The 15,325-nt window shown below is 41.9% G+C and overlaps 2 protein-coding genes across 19 annotated transcripts in view; one reads left to right on the top strand and one right to left on the bottom strand.

The window, feature by feature from the left end:
* The window catches only part of DRC1 (dynein regulatory complex subunit 1), a 265,623-nt gene that overhangs the window by 132,848 nt on the left and 117,450 nt on the right, over positions 1–15,325 (top strand). The window lies entirely within an intron of this gene.
* ADGRF3 (adhesion G protein-coupled receptor F3) overlaps positions 1–15,325 on the bottom strand; it is a 41,880-nt gene that overhangs the window by 19,519 nt on the left and 7,036 nt on the right. For 14 of the 18 annotated variants that reach the window (XR_007718696.1, XR_007718697.1, XM_050753603.1 and 11 more), the window contains exon 2: positions 2,224–2,340. The exons of the other annotated variants lie outside the window; for them this stretch is intronic. The gene's annotated coding sequence lies outside the window, so the exon portion shown is untranslated. The remainder of the gene's footprint in view (positions 1–2,223; positions 2,341–15,325) is intronic. 18 annotated transcript variants of the gene reach the window in all.

Raw genomic sequence — 15,325 nt, 5'->3', positions numbered from 1 at the left:
GTGGCACAATCATGGCTCACTGCAGTCTTGACCTCATGGGCTCAAGTGAGCCTCAGCCTCCTGGGTAGCTGGGACCACAGGTGTGTGTCATCATGCTTGGCCAACTTTTATTTTTATTTTTTGTAGAGATGGGGGGTCTTGCTATGTTGCCCAGGCTGGTCTCAAACTCCTGGGCTCAAATGATCCTCCTGCTTTGGTCTCCCAAAGTTCTGGGATGAGAAGTGTGAGCCACTGTGTTCAGTGAAACTGATGCACTTCAAAGATAAAGGAAAGGGCAAGGATTGATGACAGGCTCCAGAAGTTGGAAAGAGCAAGGAAATGGATTCTTCCCTGCAGTCTCCAGAAGAAATGCAGGTCTGCTGACATCTTGATTTTACCTCTGTAAGATTCATTTCACACTTCTCATTCTCAGAACACATCACATTACATAATACATTTGTTTTGCTTTAAGTTACTACATTTGTAGCTATTTGTTATAGCAGCCATGGTAGTAATTTAATACATAGCTCATGCAATAACTTTTACATTTTTGGTTATTATATATTTCAGTTCTAAAGTTCCCATTTGGTTCTTCTTTACATTTTCTATTTCCTCCTTGAGACTTTTCTCCTTTTCTTTAGTTTTTAAAACAGTGTTCACATTTACTCATGGCACTTTTGTAATAGGTACTTTAATGTCTTTTTTAGATAATTCCAACATATTTGTCATCTCAGAATTGGTATCTGTTGATTGTTTTTTTCCATGTGAGTTGAGATTTCCAGGTTCTTCAAATGCCAGTTAATTTTGAGTTTTATCCCGGAAATTTTGAATATTATGAGACTCTGGATCTTGTTTAAAACCTGTGGGAAGTGTTAATGTTTCTTTTTTAGTAGGTAATCTACCTGGCTTGGTTCAACCACAAGTTCTCATTAACCTACTGTGGACTGTGCTTTCAACATCAATTCTCATTTCAAAACCTTTACAGTGCTATTCAGATCTTCTGCAGACGTGTGCCACCCAGTGGCCGGTCTGGAGCCTGTGTGATGGATGGTCTATCTCTTGGTGCAGTTGTGCTGGTGGTTTGTGGTTTAGGGTCAGATCCACGCAACGTACAACTGGGAAGTGATCCCAGGAGCTCATAAAACGATATGGGGTCATCTTCTTGTCCTTTCTGGTCATTCTGATACTTTCTGGTTCCCTGGGGCTCCTCTTTTTGGTTCTCTGGCCAGAAATCCAGGGCTTTATTTCCCTGCTCTACGATGCACTTCCTGTATCTGTTCACAGGTGGGGCCTTGCAGCAGAGAGAAAAAGCAATGGAGGTTTGCCTTGCCCTCTTAGCACCATACATTCTGATCAGAGGAAGTTCCTCTCCCTCAGAGTTCTAGGCTCCTGCAGATCCTCACTGCCACTGCTGCCATGCGATTGTTTAGAGACTGGGTGTGAAAGAACAAAGAAAAAAGAAAAAAAAAAAAGGTGGAATTTCCTCCACTCTCTCTGAGTGTTAGGGTCTTCCTTCCCTCTCCTTGAGCCAGACCTAGGGGGTTTCTTCTGTAGTTCTGTCTATCTGTGCAATTGCACATTTATGGGTTTGGGATTGCCTTGAGTTCAGGCCAGTGCATACCTGAAGAAAAAATGTGAAGCTCACCACCAGTTCAGTGGTATTTTGAATTCTGTACTTCTTCCCCAGTCCACCTGCTACTGTTTACTTTCTAGAGTCCTCAAGTATCAGTTCTGTGCAATCTTTCCAGGTGTATAGCTTCACTCAGTGGGAGAGACAGGGTGGAGGATGCTTACTCCATCTTTCCTAGAACTGGGCCCCTGCATCTCACAATTTTGATATGTATTTTTATTATCATTTCATTCAAAATATTTTCTGATTTCCCTTTTGATTTCTTCTTTGTTGGCTACTTAGAAGTGTTATGTCTTAATTTCTAAACAAAAGAAATTATCTGGTTATATTTTTGTCCCTGCTTTTAGCTTGATTACATTCTTGTCAGAGAAGATAATCATTACGATGATCAATCTTTAATATTTTTTGAGGTTAGTTTTATGGGCCAGCATATGGTCAGCTTTTGTAAGTGCTCTGTATGTAATAAAAAAGTATGTGTGGCCGGGTGCGGTGGCTCACACCTGTAATCACTTTAGGAGGCCAAGGCAGGTGGATCACCTGAGGGGAGGGGTTTGAGACCAGCCTGGCGGGCCAACATGGTGAAACCTTGTCTCTACTAAAAACACAAAAATTACCTGGGCATGGTGGTGTGCACCTGTAATCCCAGCTACTCGGGAGGCTGAGTCAGGAGAATGGTTTGAACTCAGAGGCAGAGGTTGCAGTGAGCCGAGATCGCATCACTTCACTCCAGCCTGGGTGAAAGAGCAAAACTCCATCTCAAAAAAAAAAACAAACAAAAAAACCAAAGTATGTGTATTCTGAGCCGAGCACGGTGGTGTGTACCCATAGTCCCAGCTACTTGGGAGGCTGAGGTGGGAGAATCACCTGAGCCCAAGAGTGTGAGCTGCGGTGAGCTATGATTGTACCACTGTACTCCTGCCTGGGTGCAGAGTGAGACCAATCTCTAAAACACAAAAAACAAAAGGCAAAAACAAAACAAAAGAAACAAACAAAAAACTTTTAGATATCTGTTATAAATAGTATGTATTTTGGTTTACTTTTATTCTTTTAATCAGTTATGACTACCTTTACCTTTATCAAATCATTTATGCTATTTATAGTCAATTATAATTACTGATAAGTTTAAACTTGTCTTACTGTTTTCTATGTAGTCCACTTTTTCTTCTCCTTTTTTCTCCCTTATTTCCCTCTTTTGAGTTAATTTCTTTTTATAATTATCTCATTTGAACTCCTCCCCCATTAGCTTTTAGTTACACATATTTTTACTACTTATTTAGAAAGTTTCTTTAGGGATGATAAAATGCATCTTTGACATCTCAACTCTAACTTCTTTTATTCCCCAAACTTCTACACTGGAATGTGTTAAAATAGAAATCTGTTCAGTAGTTGGGTAAACGAGTTTGCCTTATGAGGGGACAGACATTTTAGACACTGGGAACCACAACAACAAAGTACACAGGTATGATGCAGATTGTTGTGAGGTCAGAGAACTACATTACTGCAGTTTGGGATCATTGCTGCCAGAGGTGTGAATAAAAATGGAAGTGGAATTAGATTATAAAGGCTATCCAGACTGGAAAGCAGGATGGGAAGCCAACAAACTAGAAAGCAACTACTTGAAAAGAAATAGCACAAAACAAAAAGTGATGAATACAAAATTAGGCCAGGCATGGTGACTCACACCTGTAATTCCAGCACTTTGGGAGGCAAGGTGGGTGGGTCCCATAAGCTCAGAAGTTCAAGACCAGCCTGGGCAACATGGTGAAACCCCATCTCTACAAAAAATAGAAAAACTAGCTGGGTGTAGTGGTGTGCGCCTGTAGTCCCAGCTACTTGGGAGGCTGAGGTGGGAGGATCACCTGAGCCCAGGAGGTCAAGGCTGCAGTGAGCCGTGATCATGCCATTGCTCTCCAGCCTGGACAACAGAGTGAGAGTCTGTCTCAAAAAATATATACATACATATATATATATATTTTCAAACTTTATGTTAATATTTTTTGTTTTTGCAGAGACAGGGTCTCACTATGAAACTCCTGGCCTCAAGCAATCCTCCCACCTCAGCCTCCCAAAGTGCTGGGATTATAGGCACTAGCCTCCATGCCTAGCCCTCAAACTTCAAAGATTAAGAAAGTTTTAAATGTTGTATTATAACTGTATTGTTTGCTTATTTATTTCTCCAACAAGATAAACTGAAAGTTAATTCAAACTTGAATGCCTAAGGAACCACAGGTATCCATTAACACTCCCTCCTCTCCTAGGAAAATACTTCCTTCCAGGTTTTCCCTAAATCTTCCACCTCCTTAATATTTGTAACCAGTGAAATACTTCCTAGACTTATTGCCTCTACTCCAGAACCATTCACAGTGCTCTTTGGAAAGCATGTTTTATTGTAAGCAAGATTATTTCCAGTATCAAATTTTTCTTAGAACACTCAAGTTAATCCCTTATAAATATCCTTTGATTAGAAAGCAAGATGGGCTCCTTGAGTCCAGTTGGTATTACGATGTAAGTGGAGGCTATTTGATGGGTCACAATTGCTGAACATAAGAGAATTGATCATACAATACCTAGGCCATATAAAAATGAGATTGGGTACCAACCTCTCTCCTTAAATCTGGGATAGGATCAGTTTGGACCTTTATCTCCGAACTAAAGAATAAATCCCACCGGCCGGGCATGATGGTTCAACCCTATAATCCCAGCACTTTGGGAGGCTGAGGTGGGTGGACTGCCTGAGCTCAGGAGTTCGTGACCAGCATGGGCAACACCATGACACCCCATCTCTATTAAAATATAAAAAATTAGCCAGGCATGGTGGCATGCACCTTTAGTCTCATCTACTTGGGAGGGAGGAGAATCGTTTGAACCTGGAAGGTGAAGGTTGCAGTGAGCTGAGATTGCGCCACTGTACTCCAGCCTGGGGGACAGAGTGAGACTATGTCTCAAAAATAAAATAAAAATAAATAAATAAATAAATAAATAAATTCCAACAAATAGGAGTTTTCAGTCAAACTTTGATTTTAGATTATCAAAGCAATGCAGGCTTGTCAAAAAAACTAAAACAATTGAGACATCTGTCATTCAGAAACCAAAAATACTTATGGCTCCCTTTTTAATCAAGAAATGAACCAAAGTATATACTTTGCCTATCAGTTGTTTACTTAAAAAGTGTTATGTTTCGGCTGGGCGCGGTAGCTCACGCCTGTAATCCCAGCACTTTGGGAGGCCGAGGTGGGCAGATCACTAGGTCAGGAGATCTAGACCATCCTGGCTAACACGGTGAAACTCCGTCTTTACTAAAAATACAAAAAAATTAGCCAGGCATGGTGGCGGGCGCCTGTAGTCCCAGCTACTTGGGAGGCTGAGGCAGCAGAATGGCGAACCTGGGAGGCAGAGCTTGCAGTGAGCCGAGATTGCACTACTGCACTCCAGCCTGGGCGACACAGCGAGACTCCGTCTCAAAAAAAAAAAAAAAGTGTTACATTTCTTGTTCTTATTATTAAAGATCAAATAACCAGAACTATTCACATTGTTCACACACACACAAAAGAAATATACAAAGATTTTTTTAACCTGAATATCATTCGCTGATTGTTTTTTTTCTTGAGAACCTGTGAATTAAAAAAAAATAAATAAATAAATTTAGGCCAAACACAGTAGCTCATGCCTGTAATCCCAGCACTTTGGGAGGCCGAGGTAGATGGATCACCTGAGGTCAGGAGTTTGAGACCAGCCTGGCCAACATGGTGAAACCCTGTCTCTACTAAAAATACAAAAATTAACTGGGCGTGAGGGCACGTCCCTGTAATTCCAGCTACTCAGGAGGCTGAGGCAGGAGAATCGCTTGAACCCAGGAGGTGGAGGTTGCAGTGAGCCAAGATTGTGCTACTGCACTCCAGCCTGGGCGACAGAGTGAGACTCCATCTCAAAAAAAAAAAAATTTTTTTTTTAAATAAATGTATTAAAGAATGACTCCAGAAGTGGAAATAACCCGACACTCATCAGTAGTGGAATGGATAAATAAACTGTAGATAGGTATGCAATCTACTACCATACAGAAACATAAATGAATGAACTGGGGCTATATGCATCAATATCAAAACAATGTAGAGTGCAAAAAATGTCCTAAGAGGTTAGAAACAGTGGGATGCCATTTAAGTAAATCACATATACACACACAAGCACAAAAATAATATTTTGAATCCATATATGAACACACATAATAGCAGTTAAAAAATATAAATGTAAATGACAAACAAGTTAAAAAAAGAGGTTAACCCCAGGAGAAAAGGAACAGGATGGTGAAGAGCTGCAGCTATACGTGAAATATATAAAAAAGTAAAAAGCTGGCCGGGCGCGGTGGCTCAAGCCTGTAATCCCAGCACTTTGGGAGGCCGAGGCTGGCGGATCAGGAGGTCAGGAGATTGAGACCATCCTGGCTGACACGGTGAAACCTCGTCTCTACTAAAAAAAATACAAAGAAATTAGCCAGGCGTGGTGGCGGGCGCCTGTAGTCCCAGCTACTCGGGAGGCTGAGACAGGAGAATGGCATGAACCAGGGAGGCGGAGCTTGCAGTGAACCGAGATCGCGCCACTGCATTCCAGCCTGGGTGACAGAGCGAGACTCCATCTCAAAAAAAAAATAAAAATAAATAAAAAATAAAAATAAAAATAAATAAATAAAAAGCTCTGGCGCACATATGGTGAAAGGTTAACGTCTGTTATTTCCTGGTGGTATATGAACATCAAACATATTACTTTCTATATGTTATAGTTGAGATAAAGAATGATGATCATGATGATAAATAAAGAGGGATTAGGAACCTTTCTATTCATGGGCTATGCCTGATCTGAATTCATAAGAGAGCATTTGATTCACCCTTACGCGTTTTCTACTAACAGATAGATTTATGGATACAACATGTAATATATCTTTAAAGGCACAGATACATACATGTCTTTTTTTTCAGTTGGAAACATTTTAAATATTTTAAGACAAAAAATGAGCATGGACTTTTTTTTTTTTTTTTTTTTTTAATAAACACATATATACATGTCTAATGGCCAAAGTGCATTAAGGAAATGAGCTCCTGATCTGTCCTCCACAGTCCTCATCCTGTGGTTGAACCTTTTGCAGGCCCTCCCTCTGTCGCTCCAACCCACTAGGAAGAGATAGTGGCTGCTTTACATCACAGCCATAAGGCGTTTTGACAGCATGGAGGGCACTGCTGAAGTTGGGAGTCTTTCTGTGAGATAAAGGAGAGAGACTTCTCCCCACCAAGTTTAGGTAGATCAATGTGTTGAAGTTTAAAACAAAAATAAAAATAATTCACATAATCAGCACTTCAAATAATACTGAATTTCAGATTTCCCACCAAGAGAGCTCAAATAGAGTAGTAACAATCTAGATCTTTCCATTCCTCCTGACAGCAAGCTTAGGCCCTAGAAGTATCTGCTGCAACTGCAACTGTTGCCTTGGTTCCATTTGTGACCTTTCAGGTTCAAAGGTAACAGGAAGAACCAGGGTCATAAAGGAAGTGGGCCCAATCTGCAAGGCTGTGTTGGAAAACCTGTACATTTTTTGACCTATGAAGAGGGAGAGGTTAAAAGTGGCTCTGGCCAGGGACCAAACCCTCTCCAGGAACGTGTCTGTTAGACCCCACAGTCTCTCCAACAGGGTCTCATCTAGCTCCTGTTGTCAACTTCTTTCAGCTCCTCCTCAGGTTTCTCAGAGGCACCTTTCAGAAGAAAACTTGCGTTCTGGGATAAACTCTTGTTTTCTGTACTCACACAGAACTTCCGGTGACCAAATATGTGGGGTTTTCCCACACCAAGGAATCCTCCATTACTTGGTGGACACTGCTGGGTGTCCTAAAATTTAATTCAATACTGATGCTGTCTAGTTTGTGTGAGGTCTTACAGGTTAAGGGCTCAGTCTCACAGGACTGCCCCCCGCTGCCCAGTTCAGACACCAGTTTGCAAGTCCAGTATGTCACCTGTGTTTCTCTGATTGGCCAGTTATAAAACCCAAGACCCGCCTCAGATTCAATAACTGGTTAGAACAGCTCACGGAACTCAGAAATAACAGTTTACTTAGTAGATTACTGGTTTGTTATAAAAGGATACAACTCAGGAACAGCCAGACGGGAGGTAGCACAGGGCAAGGTACTCAGGAAGAGGTGCAGAGCTTCCATGCCTGCTCCAGGCACACCACCCTCCCAGCATCTCCACATGTTCACTAACTTGGAAGCTTTCTGAACTCCTGTACGTTAGGGAGTTGTTTGGAGGCTTCCTCATGCAGGCATGATTGATTATTAATTCAATCTCCAGCTCCTCTCCCCTCCTAGGAGGGTGGGGAGCAGGGTGGAAAGTTCCTAGCCTCTAAGCACATGGTTGGTTCCCCTGGCAACCATCCTGAGGTTATCCAGGAGCCCCCAGCTACTAGTCATCTCTTTAGCATGCAGAAAGACTTTATATTTTGAAGACTCCTAAACAGGGGGAGAACAAATATATATTTCTTATGATGTCACAGGAAGCGATTCCTCCTGGGACAGGAGCACCCCAGTGTCAGAGAAGCAGATGTGGCAACCAATGGTTATAGGGATCCCCAGCCACAGATGCCTTCTCTTAGCAGACAATCATTTATTCTAATACATACCTAGGTTTTCCAACACAAAAGTTTTTACTTCTAGCATAAAATAAAATTTAAAGGGCCGTACCTGTACAAGAATAGGATTTCATAAAATGTAATTTATTTACTATTTTTTTTCAAGACATAGTCTTGCTCTGTTGCCCAGGCTGAAGTGCAGAGCACAATCTTGGCTCACTGCAACCTCTGCCTCCCAGGTTCAAGCAATTCTGTCTCAGCCTCCCGAGTACTGGGATTACAGGCACATGCCACCATGCCTGGCTACTTTTTTTTTTTTTTTGTATTTTTAGTAGAGACGGGGTTTCACCATGTTGGCCAGGCTGGTCTCGAACTCCTGTCCTCAAGTGATCTGCTCGCCTCAGCCTCCCAAAGTGCTGAGATTACAGGCGTGAGCCCCTGAGCCCTGCCAAAATTTAAAGGGCTGTACCTGTACAAGGATAGGATTTTTAAAATCACCTTTAGTAGTTAGCCAGGCTCAGCAGCACACACCTATAGTCCCCGCTACTTGGGAGGCTAAGGCAGCAGGATCACTTGAGTCCAGGAGTTCAAGGCCAGCCTAGGCAAGACAGCAAGCTATCATCTCAAAAAAAAAAAAAGGTAAATTTTAAAAAACCACCCACAATGCTTTATCCTAATTTTCCCTGTGGTTTTTGAGCTATTTTCTTATTTGTAAGCCTTACTTCTTTGTAGCAATTTGGACTTTAGAGTACCTCTTAATGCCTTCATTCTTTATTTTAAATTCCTCTAGAAAAGCTGTTAATTCACGTCCTCCTGGTTACTTTCTCCTGATTGCTTTCAAGAGAAAACTAGCTGGTGGCTACCTCAAGGACTTGCTTCTCAAAATACCCCTTTAGCCTCTTGCATTCCTATACTCATGCCAAAACCAGGAAGAGAAATCTTTTTTTTTTGAGACAGAGTCTCGCTCTGTCGCCCAGGCTGGAGTGCAGTGGCGCGATCTCGGCTCACTGCAAGTTCCGCCTCCCGGGTTCACGCCATTCTCCTGCCTCAGCCTCCCGAGTAGCTGGGACTACAGGTGCCGACAACCGCGCCCGGCTAATTTTTTGTATTTTTAGTAGAGACGGGGTTTCACCGTGGTCTCGATCTCCTGACCTTGTGATCCGCCCGCCTCGGCCTCCCAAAGCGCTGGGATTACAGGCGTGAGCCACCGCGCCCGGCCGAGAAATCTTATATGGGTAATTTGTTGATCTTCACATTGAGTCCCTTTGATCATCTCCCCACCAATAAAACACAGGTTATCCCAACAAGCACTCTATTAACGCAATGACTTGTCCTCTCCTACTTTATATTATAAAACTACAGAACCTACAGTTACCTTATCATGTAGAACTTTATAGGTCTATATTTTAGCTTTGCATAATTTGCAATAATGTTCTGGCAGATATGCCTGTAAAAGTACTAAATTTTAAGCAACTTTATCTACAATGATAAAATGCCTACAAATTAAAAACAGCCAATTCATGATATCCTCTGTCTTTTCCCCAGTTATCAACACATTTTTAGTTCTAACAAGTATGCATATGTTATTTTGTGCTTTGCTTTTTTCCTCCCTCATGATATGCTTTTCTTTTTAATATAACATTAATAATCAATTTCTCCTTCTGAAAAATTAAGATAAAATTCACCATTTTAAAGAGTACACTTTGCCGGGCGCGGTGGCTCAAGCCTGTAATCCCAGCACTTTGGGAGGCCGAGACGGGCGGATCACTAGGTCAGGAGATCGAGACCATCCTGGCTAACACGGTGAAACCCCGTCTCTACTAAAAAAATACAAAAAACTAGCCGGGCGAGGTGGCGGGCGCCTGTAGTCCCAGCTACTCAGGAGGCTGAGACAGGAGAATGGCCCGAACCCGGGAGGTGGAGCTTGCAGTGAGCTGAGATCCGGCCACTGCACTCCAGCCTGGGCGACAGAGCGAGACTCCGTCTCAAAAAAAAAAAAAAAAAAAAAAAAAAAAAAGAGTACACTTCAATGGTGTTTAGTATATTCACAATTTTGTGCAATCTTCATCACTACCTAATTCCGGAACATTTTCACCACCCTTAAAAGAAATCTCACACTTGTTAGTCATTCCCAATCCTTCCCTGCCCCATCCGCTAATCTGCTTCCTGTCTCTCTGGATTTGCCACAGAGCAAAGCAAAGCACATTTCCTATAAATGGAATCATACACTGTATGGCCATTTGTGTCGGGCTTCTTTCACTTAGCATAATGTTTTCAAGTTCATGCTGTAGCATATATCAGTACTTCATTCCTTTTTATAGCTGAACAGTTGCATGGACACATACATTTTATTTATCCATTCATCAGTTGGGCATTTGGCTTCTTTCCATTTTTTGGCTATTATGAATAGCTACTATGGACATGCATGTACAAGTTTTTTGAGTGGAATGACTGGGTCAGGTAACTAACTATATGTTTAATTTTTTGAGGAACTATCAAGCATTTTTCCACAGGGGCTGTACCATTTTACATTTCCACCAGTATTGCATGAGGCTTCAAATTTTTCTACATCCTTGCCAACATTTTCTATGTTTTTTTTTCCATTTTTTTACATTCACTTATTTCTCTGTCTAATTATGATATATCTTACGACATTAATTTACTATAGTTTACAGTTTAAGTTCTTATATAATTGGGCATTTGATTGCCTGCTTTCCCCTCTGCAGTTACAAAATATGGCTCCTTATAAGTCTTTGCAACAAGATTTTTTTCTTGCAGATCATTTCCTGGAAGTATATTCTTTCAAAGTGGGATTACTAGGTTAATAAGTAGGAAGAGTTTTATGTTAATAGCACTTGTTGCTGTCAGTGTCATACACTTCCTTATTTCTTCACAGTGCAATTTAATTCAATGCTTACTGCAGTCTTGCTGGGTATGAGGCATTATGTTACAGACTCAGAGGTATACAGATTTGGTCTTTACCCTCAAGGCACTTAAGAGTCCAGTAAGACAGAAAAGAATAATTTCATAACATAAACATAAAGGTATGCACAGGATGCTGTGGGAACACAGTGAGGGGAGGTGGAAGTAGGTTAGCAACTGGGACAAAAATGGCTTCTTGGAAGAAACGAAACTTAAGATGAATCTTGAAGATTGAGAGGGAGTTAACCAGTCAGGAACGACGAAACAGAAGTTTTGTACATGCAACCTGAAATGTTTAGCGATTTATGAACAATCCTGCATTCTGGGGAGATCAAGAGAGTGTGTGTGTGTGTGTGTGCGCGCGTGTGCGTGTGTGCGTATGTGTGTGTGTTGGAAGGAAGGGTCGGAAAGAATGATGACAAGAGTAATTCAATTCAAAGCAATCAAGGGAGGCTGGGCACAGTGGCTCATGCCTGTAATCCAAGCACTTTGGGAGGCACTTTGGGAGACGGGTGAATCACTTGAGGTCAGGAGTTCGCGACCAGCCTGGCCAACATGGCAAAAACCTATCTCTACTAAAAATACAAAAATTAGCTGGGCGTGGTTGCACATGCCTGTAGTCCCAGCTACTCTGGAGGCTGAGGCAGGAGAATCTCTTGAGCCCGGGAGGTGGAGGTGGAGGTTGCAGTGAGCCAAGATCTTGGCACTACACTCCAACCTTGGTGACAGAGTGAGACTCCATCCAAAAAAAAAAAAAAAAAAAAATTAAAGCAATCAAGGGAGAAGGGAGGAAGTTTCAAAGAAATAACAGTGGGCAGGATCAGTGGAAGAAAACCCCAATAAGTTATGACTCAGCATCAAAGTGGAAGATCAGTGGAAGAAAACCCCAATAAGTTATGACTCAGCATCAAAGAGGAGGAACCTGGCAGTAGCCACTTCAGTGGTGTCTATGGGGTTGGAAATGGACTGGCAATGAGTGAAGAATAAGTGGGAGGTTTGGCAGTAAGAGATGGTTTACGATGACTAAGAAAAGCCAATGACAAGTTTTTGCCGTTCTTTCTCTGAATATTTGAAAGCAATCTAGGTGTAAGTCAGTGGTTTGCAAGTCTTTTGAAGCCTACTTACTATATTTTTAGTGAGAGCAGCTAATCTGAAGTGGTAGATTGTTTACAAATATAGGGGCAGTGATTGTCCTATACTTTTCTGCAGGCCCCGCACTGTGTGACTTTGCCATTCTATCCATTAAGTGGTGGGATCTATTTCTCCTTTGTGACTCTGCACTGGCCTTGTGATTTGCTTTGTCTGGCAGAAGGCAACAGAAGCAACATTTTGTGGTATCTTACCTAGGTCGACAAAGACCTTGTAGCTTCCACTTTATTTTTCTCCCAGTTTCATTGAGATATGATTGACAGATAAAAATTTTATATATTTTAGGTGTACAATGTGATGTTTTGATATGGAGAACAGTGTGAAATGATTACCACACTCAAGCTAATTAGCATATCTAGCAAGACCAGCAAAACTGCTCAGCTAAGCCCAATCCAAATTGCTGACCCACAGAATTATGAGCAAATAAAATGGTTCTTATTTTAGGCTACTGAATTTTGAGTAATTTGTTATATGGCAAAACATAACTTTTAAAACTGCTTATTTTAAAAATGTATTTTCTTGTAGTCTATGTGTACTCATAAGGCATTTCATCACGAAGGGCTAAGGATCATGAGTAAATGTGAAGAGTTGTTTCTATACCCCACTTTCTAGATTATTCATCAAAATATTAAATCAGGCCAGGTGTGGTGGCTCACACCTGTAATCTCAGCACTTTGGGAGGCTGAGGCAGGCGGATCGCTTGAGGCCAGGAGTTTGAGACCAGCGTGGCTAACATGGCAAAAACCTGTCTCTACTAAAATACAAAAATCGGCCAGGCATGGTGGCACACGCATGTAATCCCAGCTACTCGGGTGGCCGAGACATGAGAATCACTTGAACCCAGGAAGCAGAGGTTGCAGTGAGCCAAGATCACGCCACTGCCCTCCCAGCCTGGGCAACAAAGCAAGACTTGGTCTCAAAAATAAAATAAATAAATAAATAAATAAATAAATAAATCCCTATGGGATCTCAAATTCTTTATTTAGAATTTTCTTTTGATTTTAAACCTTTGTTTCCTGTCTTTAAGTCAATTCTCTGTCCAAGACAAAATATTCCACACCTTCACAGTGGATTTAAAAAACAGAGAGGAGAGGCAGACAGGAGGATGAAAAAAAGATAGAAATATGGCCAGGTATGGTGATGCACACCTGCAGTCCCAGCTACTTGGGAGGCCAAGGTGGGAGGATTGCTTGAGTCTACGAGTTTGAGGTCAACCTGGGCAACAGAGTGAGACCTTGTCTCTAAAAAAACAAAGAGAGAGAGAGTAAAATGATGAGCCAGAGCACTGGATGATGCTGGTCATTTTCAGAATGCAATAATAAATTCTCCCTGCTTGGGGACCATGTCTTACTCAACTTTGTTTTGTTTTGAGATGGAGTTTCACTCTTGTTGCCCAGGCTGGAGTGCAATGGCACGATCTCGGCTCACTGCAACCTCTGCCTCCCAGGTTTAAGTGATTCTCCTGCCTCAGCCTCCTGAGTAGCTTAAATTACAGCATGTGCCACCATGCCCGGCTAACTTTGTATTTTTAGTAGAGATGGGGTTTCTCCATGTTGGTCAGGCTGGTCTCAAACTCCCAACCTCAGATGATCTGCCCGCCTTGGCCTCCCAAAGCGCTGGAATTACAGGCATGAGCCACCGTATCCGGCAGTCTTATTCAACTTTGTATCTCCATGTCCATCATGGAATTTGTATTTGGTACATAGTGTTCAATAAGGATACATGAAAAGAAAATGAAGTTGTTGGCCAGACGGGTTGGCTCATGCCTGCAATCCCAGCACTTTGGGAGGCTGGGGCGGGCGGATCACGAAGTCAGGAGATCAAGATCATCCTGGCCAAAATGGTGAAATCCCGTCTCTACTAAAAATACAAAAATTGGTGGCGTGCACCTGTAGTCACAGGCTGAGGCAGAACAGTTGCTTGAACCCAGGAGGCAGAGGTTGCAGTGAGCCAAGATTGCGCCACTGCACTCCAGCCTGGGCAACAGAGCAAGACTCCATCTCAAAAAAAAAAAAAAAAAAAAAAAAGAAAAGAAAGAAAATGAAGTTGTTACTTTTGTAACTGGGTCACTTAACTTCAAAATGCATTTTAAGGGCCGAGCACGGTGGCTCGTGCCTGTAATCCCAGCACTTTGGGAGGCCAAGGCAGGTGGATCACTTGAGGTCAGGAGTTCAAGACCAGCTTGGTCAACATGGTGAAACCCCATCTCTATTGAAAATACAAAAAAATTAGCTGGGCGTGGTGGCGCACCTGTAATCCCAGCTACATGGGAGGCTGAGCCTTGAGAATGGCTTGAACCCAGGAGGCAGAGGTTGAAGTGAGCTGAGATCATGCCACTGCACTCTAGCCTGGGTGACAGAATAAGAATCTGACTCAAACAAACAAACCAACAAAACAAAACCAAACCCCAAAACTGCATTTTAATATGTATTTTTTTCTTTCCTCTTGGGTTTTAAGATGTAACTTCGAAGCAAACTACAGAAGCCTTTTCCCTTAGCCTTTATATAGACTCCATGGTCCCTGTGTCACATTTATCTAACTGCATGCTACTATCTAATTATATGCCTTCTTAGAACTTCCAGGGGCTAATCTTGAGACAGAGAGAACAACCCTGCAGACCCAGCTGCAAAATTCCAGAGATGACTTCAAGGCGGCTAGTTAACAACCTGGCCATTGTTGAGATGACATAAGCCTGCATTCCAGGTGGATTGGGACCCAAGAGAGCAATCAGAATAAGACCCACATTGTACTCAGCACCATTCTTTTTTTTTTTTTTTCCGGCACAATTCTTGCATGTCTTCCTTATCAAGTTTCCCCTTTTTAAACCTCTGCTTTCCCTTCAAAAATTGAAACGATTCCTTTGGATAGAAATCTGGCCACTTTCCCTTTACTAATTTTGGTTAATAAAATCATTTTCTTTCTACCAGACCTTGCTCTTGTTAGACTCTGCAAGCAGTGAGCAACCCGACCTGTGTTCAGTTGCAGTTTTACATATTGTTTCCTATTTGTATGTCTTATTTTCTAGAAGTATAGACAAC

The sequence above is a fragment of the Macaca thibetana genome, chromosome 13 (genome assembly GCF_024542745.1).
Source record: "Macaca thibetana thibetana isolate TM-01 chromosome 13, ASM2454274v1, whole genome shotgun sequence".
Classification (NCBI taxonomy): Eukaryota; Metazoa; Chordata; class Mammalia; order Primates; family Cercopithecidae; genus Macaca; species Macaca thibetana.
This window is presented reverse-complemented; position numbering and strand designations above follow the sequence as displayed.